Here is a 12,573-nt window from a genome sequence, read left to right as displayed (position 1 = left end):
AGTTACCACATGTAAGTGAGATTATACAGTATTTGTCCTTCTGTGCCTGGTCTATTTCTCTTAGCATAATGTCCTACAGTTTCATTCATGTTTTACACATGACAGGATTTCATTCTTTTTAAAAGCTTTATAGTATTTTATTGTGTACCTTGTTGATGGGCACTTAGATTGTTTCTGTATCTTGGCTATTGTGAATAATGCTGAAAAATAAAATGATTAAGAATAAATCTAACCAAGGAAGTAAAATATCTGCACACTAAGAAGAGTAAAACTTGGTCAGGCGCAGTGGCACATACCTGTAATCCCAGCATTTCGGGAGGCTGAGGCGGGTGGATCACTTGAGGCCAGGAGCTTGAGGCCGAGAGCCTGAGACCAGCCTGGCCCACATGGCAAAACCACTTCTCTACTAAAAATACAAAAACTTAGCCATGTGTGGTGGTGGGCACCTGTAATCCCAGCTACTCAGGAGGCTGAGGCAGGAGAATCACTTGAACCTGGGAGGTGGACGTTGCAGTGAGCTGAGATTGCACTACTGCACTCCAGCCTGGGCAACAGAATGAGTCTCTGTCTCAAAAAAAAAAAAAAAAAAAAAAAAAATGCTGGGTGCAGTGGCTCACACCTGTAATCCCAGCACTTTAGGTGGCTGAGACAGACAGATCACCTAAAGTCAGGAGTTCAAGACCAGCCTGGCCAACATGGCAAAACCCCTTCTCTACTAAAAAAAAAAAATAGAAAAAATAGACTCGGTGCAGTGGCTTATGCCTGTGATCCCAGTACTTTGGGAGGCTGAGGCGGGCGCATCTCCTGAGGTTGGGAGTTCGAGACCAGCCTGACCAATATGGAGAAACCCTGCCTCTGCTAAAAATACAAAATTAGCTGGAGGTGGTGCTGCATGCCTGTAATCCTAGCTACTCAGGAGGCTGAGACAGGAGAATTGCTTGAACCCAGGAGGCAGAGGTTGCGGTGCGCCGAGATCGCGCCATTGTACTCCAACCTGGGCAACAAGAGCAAAACTCCATCTAAAAAAAAAAGAAAATTTAGCCAGGCATGGTGGTGCGTGCCTCTAATCTCAGCTACTTGGGAGGCTGAGGCAGGAGAATCTACTTGAACCTGGGAGGTGGAGGTTGTAGTGAGCCGAGATCACACCACTGCACTCCAACTGGGCAACACAGCAAGACTCCGTCTCAGAAAAAAAAAAAAGAACTGTAAAACAACTTGATTTAACATTGGAGAGGAGATTTTAGGGGGGCGGAGCAAGATGGCTGAATAGGAACAGCTCCAGTCTCCAACTCCCAGCGCGAGCGACACAGAAGACCGGTGATTTCTGTGTTTTCAACTGAGGTACTGGGGTCATCTCACTAGGGAGTGCCGGACAATCGGTGCTGGTCAGTTGCTTCAGCCTGACCAGCGAGAGCTGAAGCAGGGCGAGGCATCGCCTCACCTGGAAGCGCAAGGCGGAAGGGAATCCGTTTTCCTAGCCAGGGGAACTGAGACACACAACACCTGGAAAATCGGGTAACTCCCACCCCAATACTGCGCTTTAAGTGAACAGGCACACCAGGAGAGTGTATCCCACACCTGGCCGGGAGGGTCCCACGCCCGACGGAGCCTCCCTCACTGCTAACACAGCAGTCTGCAGCGATCTATCCGCAGGGCAGTGGCGAGGCTGGGGGAGGGGCGCCCGCCATCGCTGAGGCTTAAGTAGGTAAACAAAGCCGCTGGGAAGCTCGAACTGGGTGGAGCTCACAGCAGCTCAAGGAAGCCTGCCTGTCTCTGTAGTCTCCACCTCTGGGGACAGCGCACAGCTGAAGACCAACAGGGGAAGCAGCGGGGGCTGGTGCAGACGCCAACGACTCTGTCTGACAGCTTTGGGGAGAGCCGTGGATCTCCCAACGCGGAGATTGAGATCTGAGAACGGACAGACTGCCTGCTCAGGTGGGTCCCTGATCCCTGAGTAGCCTAGCTGGGAGACATCCCCCACTAGGGGCAGTCTGACACCCCACACCTCACAGGGTGGAGTACACCCCTGAGAGGAAACTTCCAAAGGAAGAATCAGACAGGTACACTCGCTGTTCAGCAATATTCTATCTTCGGCAACCTCTGCTGCTGATACCCAGGCAAACAGGGTCTGGAGTGGACCTCAAGCAATCTCCAACAGACCAACAGACAGTCCTTCTGACTGTCAGAAGGAAAACTATCAAACAGGAAGGACACCTATACCAAAACCCCATCAGTACGTCACCATCATCAAAGACCAGAGACAGATAAAACCACAAAGATGGGGAAGAAGCAGGGCAGAAAAGCTGGAAATTCAAAAAATAAGAGCGCATCTCCCCCTGCAAAGGAGCGCAGCCCATCGCCAGCAACGGATCAAAGCTGGTCAGAGAATGACTTTGACGAGATGAGACAAGAAGGCTTCAGTCCATCAAACTTCTCAGAGCTAAAGGAGGAATTACGTACCCAGCGCAAAGAAACTAAAAATCTTGAAAAAAGAGTGGAAGAACTGACAGCTAGACTAATTAATGCAGAGAAGATCATAAACGAAATGACAGAGATGAAAACCATGAGACGAGAAATACGTGACAAATGCACAAGCTTCAGTAACCGACTCGATCAACTGGAAGAAAGAGTATCAGCGATTGAAGATCAAATGAATGAAATGAAGCGAGAAGAGAAACCAAAAGAAAAAAGAAGAAAAAGAAATGAACAAAGCCTGCAAGAAGTATGGGATTATGTAAAAAGACCAAATCTGCGTCTGATTGGGGTGCCTGAAAGTGAGGGGGAAAATGGAACCAAGTTGGAAAACACTCTTCAGGATATCATCCAGGAGAACTTCCCCAACCTAGTAGGGCAGGCCAACATTCAAATTCAGGAAATACAGAGAACGCCACAAAGATACTCCTCCAGAAGAGCAACTCCAAGACACATAATTGCCAGATTCACCAAAGTTGAAATGAAGGAAAAAATCTTAAGGGCAGCCAGAGAGAAAGGTCGGGTTACCCACAAAAGGAAGCCCATCAGACTAACAGCAGATCTCTCAGCAGAAACTCTACAAGCCAGAAGAGAGTGGGGGCCAATATTCAACGTTTTTAAAGAAAAGAATTTTCAACCCAGAATTTCATATCCAGCCAAACTAAGTTTCATAAGTGAAGGAGAAATAAAATCCTTTACAGATAAGCAAATGCTTAGAGATTTTGTCACCACCAGGCCTGCCTTACAAGAGACCCTGAAGGAAGCCCTAAACATGGAAAGGAACAACCGGTACCAGCCATTGCAAAAACATGCCAAAATGTAAAGACCATCGAGGCTAGGAAGTAACTGCATTAACTAACGAGCAAAATAACCAGTTAATATCATAATGGCAGGATCAAGTTCACACATAACAATATTAGCCTTAAATGTTAATGGACTAAATGCTCCAATTAAAAGACACAGACTGGCAAACTGGATAAAGAGTCAAGACCCATCAGTCTGCTGTATTCAGGAGACCCATCTCACATGCAGAGACATACATAGGCTCAAAATAAAGGGATGGAGGAAGATCTACCAAGCAAATGGAGAACAAAAAAAGGCAGGGGTTGCAATCCTAGTCTCTGATAAAACAGACTTTAAACCATCAAAGATCAAAAGAGACAAAGAAGGCCATTACATAATGGTAATCAATTCAACAGGAAGAGCTAACTCTCCTAAATATATATGCACCCAATACAGGAGCACCCAGATTCATAAAGCAAGTGCTTAGAGACTTACAAAGAGACTTAGACTCCCATACAATAATAATGGGAGACTTCAACTCTCCACTGTCAACATTAGACAGATCAACGAGACAGAAAGTTAACAAGGATATCCAGGAATTGAACTCATCTCTCCACCAAGTGGACCTAATAGACATCTATAGAACTCTCCACCCCAAATCAACAGAATATACATTCTTCTCAGCACCACATCGCACTTATTCCAAAATTGACCACATAATTGGAAGTAAAGCACTCCTCAGCAAATGTAAAAGAACAGAAATTATAACAAACTGTCTCTCAGACCACAGTGCAATCAAACTAGAACTCAGGACTAAGAAACTCAATCAAAACTGCTCAACTACATGGAAACTGAACAACCTGCTCCTGAATGACTACTGGGTACATAACGAAATGAAAGCGGAAATAAAGATGTTCTTTGAAACCAATGAGAACAAAGATACAACATACCAGAATCTCTGGGACACATTTAAAGCAGTGTGTAGAGGGAAATTTATAGCACTAAATGCCCACGAGAGAAAGCAGGAAAGATCTAAAATTGACAATCTAACATCACAATTAAAAGAACTAGAGAGGCAAGAGCAAACACATTCAAAAGCTAGCAGAAGGCAAGAAATAACTAAGATCAGAGCAGAACTGAAGGAGATAGAGACACAAAAAACCCTCCAAAAAATCAATGAATCCAGGAGTTGGTTTTTTGAAAAGATCAACAAAATTGACAGACCGCTAGCAAGACTATAAAGAAGAAAAGAGAGAGGAATCAAATAGACGCAATAGAAAATGATAAAGGGGATATCACCACTGACCCCACAGAAATACAAACAACCATCAGAGAATACTATAAACACCTCTACGCAAATCAACTAGAAAATCTTGAAGAAATGGATAATTTCCTGTACACTTACACTCTCCCAAGACTAAACCAGGAAGAAGTTGAATCCCTGAATAGACCAATAGCAGGCTCTGAAATTGAGGCAACAATTAATAGCCTACCCACCAAAAAAAGTCCAGGACCAGATGGATTCACAGCTGAATTCTACCAGAGGTACAAGGAGGAGCTGGTACCATTCCTTCTGAAACTATTCCAATCAATAGAAAAAGAGGGAATCCTCCCGAACTCATTTTATGAGGCCAACATCATCCTGATACCAAAGCCTGGCAGAGACACAACAAAAAAAGAGAATTTTAGACCAATGTCCCTGATGAACATCGACGCAAAAATTCTCAATAAAATACTGGCAAACCAGATTCAGCAGCACATCAAAAAGCTTATCCACCATGATCAAGTGGGCTTCATCCCTGGGATGCAAGGCTGGTTCAACATTCGCAAATCAATAAACGTAATCCAGCATATAAACAGAACCAAAGACAAGAACCACATGATTATCTCAATAGATGCAGAAAAGGCTTTTGACAAAATTCAACAGCCCTTCATGCTAAAAATGCTCAATAAATTCGGTATTGATGGAACGTACCTCAAAATAATAAGAGCTATTTATGACAAACCCACAGCTAATATCATTCTGAATGGGCAAAAACTGGAAAAATTCCCTTTGAAAACTGGCACAAGACAGGGATGCCCTCTCTCACCACTCCTATTCAACATAGTGTTGGAAGTTCTGGCTAGGGCAATCAGGCAAGAGAAAGAAATCAAGGGTATCCAGTTAGGAGAAGAAGAAGTCAAATTGTCTCTGTTTGCAGATGACATGATTGTATATTTAGAAAACCCCATCGTCTCAGCCCAAAATCTCCTTAAACTGATAAGCAACTTCAGCAAAGTCTCAGGATACAAAATTAATGTGCAAAAATCACAAGCATTCTTATACACCAGTAACAGACAAACAGAGAGCCAAATCAGGAATGAACTTCCATTCACAATTGCTTCAAAGAGAATAAAATACCTAGGAATCCAGCTTACAAGGGATGTAAAGGACCTCTTCAAGGAGAACTACAAACCACTGCTCAGTGAAATCAAAGAGGACACAAACAAATGGAAGAACATACCATGCTCATGGATAGGAAGAATCAATATTGTGAAAATGGCCATACTGCCCAAGGTTATTTATAGATTCAATGCCATCCCCATCAAGCTACCAATGAGTTTCTTCACAGAATTGGAAAAAACTGCTTTAAAGTTCATATGGAACCAAAAAAGAGCCCGCATTGCCAAGACAATCCTAAGTCAAAAGGACAAAGCTGGAGGCGTCACACTACCTGACTTCAAACTATACTACAAGGCTACAGTAACCAAAACAGCATGGTACTGGTACCAAAACAGAGATATAGACCAATGAAACAGAACAGAGTCCTCAGAAATAATACCACACATCTGCAGCCATCTGATCTTTGACAAACCTGAGAGAAACAAGAAATGGGGAAAGGATTCCCTATTTAATAAATGGTGCTGGGAAAATTGGCTAGCCATAAGTAGAAAGCTGAAACTGGATCCTTTCCTTACTCCTTATACGAAGATTAATTCAAGATGGATTAGAGACTTAAATGTAAGACCTAATACCATAAAAATCCTGGAAGAAAATCTAGGTAGTACCATTCAGGACATAGGCATGGGCAAGGACTTCATGTCTAAAACACCAAAAGCAACAGCAGCAAAAGCCAAAATTGACAAATGGGATCTAATTAAACTAAAGAGCTTTTGCACAGCAAAAGAAACTACCATCAGAGTGAACAGGCAACCTACAGAATGGGAGAAAATTTTTGCAACCTACTCATCTGACAAAGGGCTGATATCCAGAATCTACAAAGAACTCAAACAAATATACAAGAAAAAAACCAACAACCCCATCAAAAAGTGGGCAAAGGATATGAACAGACATTTCTCAAAAGAAGACATTCATACAGCCAACAGACACATGAAAGAATGCTCATCATCACTCGCCATCAGAGAAATGCAAATCAAAACCACAATGAGATACCATCTCACACCAGTTAGAATGGCAATCATTAAGAAGTCAGGAAACAACAGGTGCTGGAGAGGATGTGGAGAAATAGGAACACTTTTGCACTGTTGGTGGGATTGTAAACTAGTTCAACCAATATGGAAAACAGTTTGGCAATTCCTCAAGGATCTAGAACTAGATGTACCATATGACCCAGCCATCCCACTACTGGGTATATACCCAAAGGATTATAAATTATTCTACTACAAAGACACATGCACACGTATGTTTATTGCGGCACTATTCACAATAGCAAAGACTTGGAATCAACCCAAATGTCCATCTGTGACAGACTGGATTAAGAAAATGTGGCACATATACACCATGGAATACTATGCAGCCATAAAAAAGGATGGGTTTGTGTCCTTTGTAGGGACATGGATGCAGCTGGAAACCATCATTCTTAGCAAACTATCACAAGAAGAGAAAACCAAACACCGCATGTTCTCACTCATAGGTGGGAACTGAACAGTGAGATCACTTGGACTCGGGAAGGGGAACATCACACACTGGGGCCTATCATGGGGAGGGGGGAGGAGGGAGGGATTGCATTGGGGAGTTATACATGATATAAATGATGACTTGATGGGTGCTGACGAGTTGATGGGTGCAGCACACCAACATGTCATAAGTATACATATGTAACAAACCTGCACATTATGCACATGTACCCTAAAACTTAAAGTATAATAAAAAAATAAAAATAAAAATAAAAAATTGGAGAAGAGTTTGCCTTCCTGCCCATATCTGTTGCTTCTGACAGCCTCCACTGAGCACCATGGCTCCTAGGAAGGGCACCAGTTGTGTAGCCAAGACCAACTCCTTAGGGAAGTGGAAGCTTACCTCCTTTGTTAAAGACTTTTACCGTGAAATGGAAATACGAATCAAGCAAGTTGAGTCAGACACGCAGAACCTCTTCAAGGAGGTGGATAAAGTCTACAACATCCAGATCGTGCAGCTCCCTGAGGCATTGCGCAAAGATCAATGGCTTGGTTATTTCTCCCTTGGAGGAAACAAACAGATTGGAAGAGGCAGCAGCAGCTGACCTGCATATCACCAAAATAGACAAACTAACCATGGAAGCTATTCAGACACCCCTGAAACCTGCTAAAACATGAAAGGTGATACAAGTAGATGAAATGATAGTGGAAGAGGAAGAAGAAGAAAATAAACATAACAATCTTCAAACTGCAAGAGTCAAAAGGTGTCCTCTATCCAAAAAGAGAACTCAGTCTGTACAAGGAAAAGACAGAAGGGAAAAGTCAAGCTGTGCTATCACTGTTACCCCATCTTTGGGCCGATTGGACATGTCCATAGTGAAACCAACTCCAGGCCTGACACCCAGGTTTGACTCGAGGGTCTTCATGATCCCTGGCCTGCACACTCCTGCCACAGGAGAGTGGATTTACAACATCTCAGGAAATGACATCCCTCTTGTCCACAGCAAAGAGATCTTTCTCACTGTGCCAGTGGATGGCGAAGAGCGCATGTGATTATTGGCCAGTGACTTGCAGAGGCTTAACATCGCCCAGCTAGATCCAGAGGCCTTGGGAAACGTTAAGAAGCTCTCCAACCATCTTGCCCAAATCTGCAGCAACATACAGACCCATAAATGAGAAGCCAAAGTTGACACGGTGGGCTTTTTTTTTTTTTTTCTTGGGACAGAGTTTCACTCTTGTACCCAGGCTGGAGTGCAACAGCGTGGTCTTGGTTCACTGCAACCTCTGCCTCCCGAGTTCAAGAAATTCTCCTGCCTCAGTCTCCTGAGTATCTGGGATTACAGGCACCCTCCACCATGCCCAGCTAATCGTTGTATTTTTAATAGAGACAAGGTTCCACCATGTTGGGCAGGCTGGTCTCGAACTCCTGACCTCAGGTAACCCCCTGCCTTGGCCTCCAAAAGTGCTGGGATTACAGGCTTGAGCCACTGTGCCCAGGCAAGACTTCTTCCCTTCAGGCTTGTTGTTTGAGTGTGAAGTTCCAAAGCAAAGAGTTCTCATTATGGTACATAAACTCAGATCCAAATATCAACCAATTCTTTAAATACCTTCTTATTTTCCTCACCACTATATTAATTCTAGTTACCGCTAACAACCTCTTCCAACTTTTCATTGGATGAGAAGGCGTAGGAGTTATATCTTTCCTATTAATTCGCTGATGACACGCTCGAACAGACGCCAACACAGCAGCCGTCCAAGCAATCCTATACAACCACATTGGCGACATCGACTTTATCCTAACCATAACATGGTTTCTCCTACATTATAACTCATGAGACTTTCAACAAATATTTATCCTAGACTCCAACCCAAAACTCCTCCCACTTGTAGGTCTTCTCCTAGCAGCAACAGGAAAATCAGCTCAACTTGGCCTACACCCTTGACTACCCTCCACCATAGAAGGCCCAACCCCAGTTTCAGCTCTACTCCATTCCAGCACCATGGTTGTTGCCAGAGTATTCCTACTTACCCACTTTCACCCTGTAATGGAAAATAACACATTAATCCAAAGCCTTACGCTGTGTCTGGGGGCCATTACTACCATGTTCACAGCAGTCTGTGCCCTAACACAAAATGATATCAAAAAAATTGTAGCCTTCTCTACCTCAAGTCAACTAGGTCTAATAATAGTCGCTATCGGCATCAACCAACCATACTTGGCATTCCTACACATCTGCACCCATGCCTTCTTCAAAGCCATACTATGCATTTGTTCCGGATCTATTATTCACAACTTAAACAATGAACAAGATATTCAAAAAATAGGAGGACTATTCAAAACAATACCCCTCACTTCAACTTCTCTAACCATCAGCAACCTAGCACTCACAGGCATGCCTTTTCTCACAGGCTTCTATTCCAAAGACCTTATCATCGAAACCGCAAACGTATCCTATACCAACGCCTGAGCCCTATCTATTACTCTCATTGCCACTTCCCTAACAAGTGCCTACAGCACTCAAACTATTTTACTCACCCTAACAGGACAACCTCGCTTCCTAACCTCAGTTAACATTAACAAGAACGACCCTACCCTGTTAAACCCAATCAAACGCCTCACAATCGGTAGTCTACTCGCAGGATTTCTCATCACCAACAACATCCCTCCTATCTCACTTCCCCAATCAACTGTACCCCACCACCTAAAACTCCTAACCCTATACATAATTACTCTAGGTCTCCTAGTAACCCTAGACCTCACCCTCATAACCAATAAACAAAATATTCACCCCATCACACATACTCAAATTCTCTAATATACTAGGATATTTTCCCATTACAATCCACCGCATAGCCTCTTACCAAAACCTACTTATAAGTCAAAATCTAGCTTCCCTTTTACTAGACTCGATCTGACTAGAAAAATCCATACCTAAGACAATCTCTCACACCCACATTATCACCTCCATTATCACAACTACTCAAAAAGGCATAATCAAATTTTACTTTCTCTCCTTCCTCATTCCCCTCATCCTAACTCTATTATTAATCACATAACCTATTGCCTCGAGTAATCTCAATCACAATATACACACCAACAAACAACGTTCAACCAGCAACCACCACTAACGCCCATAATCATATAAAGCACCTGCACCAATAGAATCCCCTCAAACTAACCCTGGCCCCTCCCCCTCAAAAATTACCCAACTTCCTATGTTACTAAAATTAACTACCACTACCAACTCATCAAAATCTAAAACTCATAAAACTAATCCTACCTCCATCACTAACCCCACTAGAAGACTCCCCAAAACCTCAAACCCTGAACCCCATGATTCAGGGTATTCTTCAATAGCCATAGCCGTAGTATAACTAAAAACAACTATTATAACCCCAAATAAATTAAAAACACCATTAAACCCATGTAAGTTCCTCCATAGTTTAAAATAATTAGACAACCAATCACACCGCTAACAATTAATGCTAAACCCCCATAAATAGGAGAAGGCTTAGAAGAAAACCCCACAAACCCCATAACTAATAGCACACTCAATAAAAATAAAATATATGTCATAGTTTCCACATGGACTTCAACCACGACCAATGATATGAAAAATCATCGTTGTATTTCAACTACAAAAACATTAATGACCCCAACACGCAAATCTAATCCTATCATAAAAATAATCTAGTCCCTCATCAACTTAGCCACCCCATCCAACATTTCTATATGATGAAACTTTGGCTCACTCCTTGCAACCTGTCTAATTCTGCAAATTATTACAGGCCTATTTCTAGCAATACACTATTCACCAGACATCTCCTCTGCCTTTTCCTCAATCGCACACATTACCCGAGATGTAAACTACGGCTGAACCATTCGCTGTCTCCACGCTAACAGTGCCTCCATATTCTTTATCTGTCTCTTTCTACATGTAAACCGAGGCCTATACTATGGCTCATTCCTCTTTCTGGAAACCTGAAACATTGGCATCATACTTCTACTCATAACTATAGCAACAGCCTTCATAGGCTATGTCCTCCCATGAGGCCAAATATCATTTTGAGGTGCTACAGTAATTACAAACCTACTATCAGCAGTTCCATACATCGGAACAAATCTCGTCCAGTGGGTCTGAGGCGGATGCTCCATTGACAACCCCACTCTCACACAATTCTTCACCTTTCATTTCATCCTACCTTTTATCACTGTAGCCCTCACAACCCTACACCTATTGTTTCTACATGAAACAGGGTCAAATAACCCCTGCAGAATTTCCTCCCACTCTGACAAAATCACTTTTCACCCCTACTACACAATCAAAGATATCCTAGGCCTAATCCTTCTCCTCCTTATCTTAATAACATTAGTAATATTCTCACCTGACCTTTTAAGCGACCCAGATAACTACACTCCAGCCAATCCACTAAATAACCCCTCCACACATTAAACCAGAATGATATTTTCTATTCGCATATGCAATCCTACGATCAGTACCCAATAAACTAGGAGGGGTCATAGCACTCCTCCTATCAATCCTTATCCTAATCATCATACCTATACTACATAAATCCAAACAACAAAGTATAGCATTCCGCCCCCTCAGCCAGTCTTTATTCTGACTCCTAACCACAACCCTACTAACCCTCACTTGAATCGGAAGTCAGCCAGTAAACCAACCCTTTATCGTTATCGGACAGATAGCATCCATAATATACTTCACCACAATCCTAATCCTAATACCACTTGCCTCCCTAACCGAAAACAACCTACTCAAGTGAACTTGCCCTCATAGTACAAACCAATACACCAGTCTTGTAAACCGGAAATGGAAACTTCTCCCTAGGGCAATTCAGAAAGTAAGTACTCAACTTCACCACCAACACCCAAAACTGGCATTCTAACTTAAACTACTTTCTGTATTCTAAGGGGTGCAAACTTTAAACACAATTTAAGTACCAATTTATTTTAATGTGCTCCTATGTAATTCGCGCCTTACTGCTAGTCAACATGTATATTATATAGTACTATAAATGCTTAACTGTACATAGCACATATTTTTACATACTTACATAATCATCCTTGAAAACATGCTTACAAGCAAGAACTCTCATAAATCAGTCAACTATAACACATACCATCAAGCCTCAAAGCCCAAGTAACACCACTGGAATATCAACTAACCTAATTATTCACTTACCGTACATAATACATTACATCGTTCACTGGACATAGCACATTTCAGTCAAATCAATTCTCGTCGCCACGGGTACCCCCCGCAGTTAGGTGTCCCTTGTTCACCATCCTCCGTGAAATCAATATCCCGCACAAGAGTGCTACTCTCCTCGCTCCGGGCCCATAACTCGTGGGGGTAGCTATACTGAACTGTATCCGGCATCTGGTTCTTACTTCAGGAC

The 12,573-nt window shown here is 42.7% G+C and overlaps 2 pseudogenes; both read left to right on the top strand.

The window, feature by feature from the left end:
- LOC104666410 overlaps positions 1-12,573 on the top strand; it is a 53,076-nt pseudogene that overhangs the window by 21,603 nt on the left and 18,900 nt on the right.
- Positions 7,491-8,328, top strand: LOC104666402 (annotated as a pseudogene).

This window comes from Rhinopithecus roxellana, chromosome 6 (genome assembly GCF_007565055.1).
Source record: "Rhinopithecus roxellana isolate Shanxi Qingling chromosome 6, ASM756505v1, whole genome shotgun sequence".
NCBI classification, from domain to species: domain Eukaryota; kingdom Metazoa; phylum Chordata; class Mammalia; order Primates; family Cercopithecidae; genus Rhinopithecus; species Rhinopithecus roxellana.
This window is presented reverse-complemented; position numbering and strand designations above follow the sequence as displayed.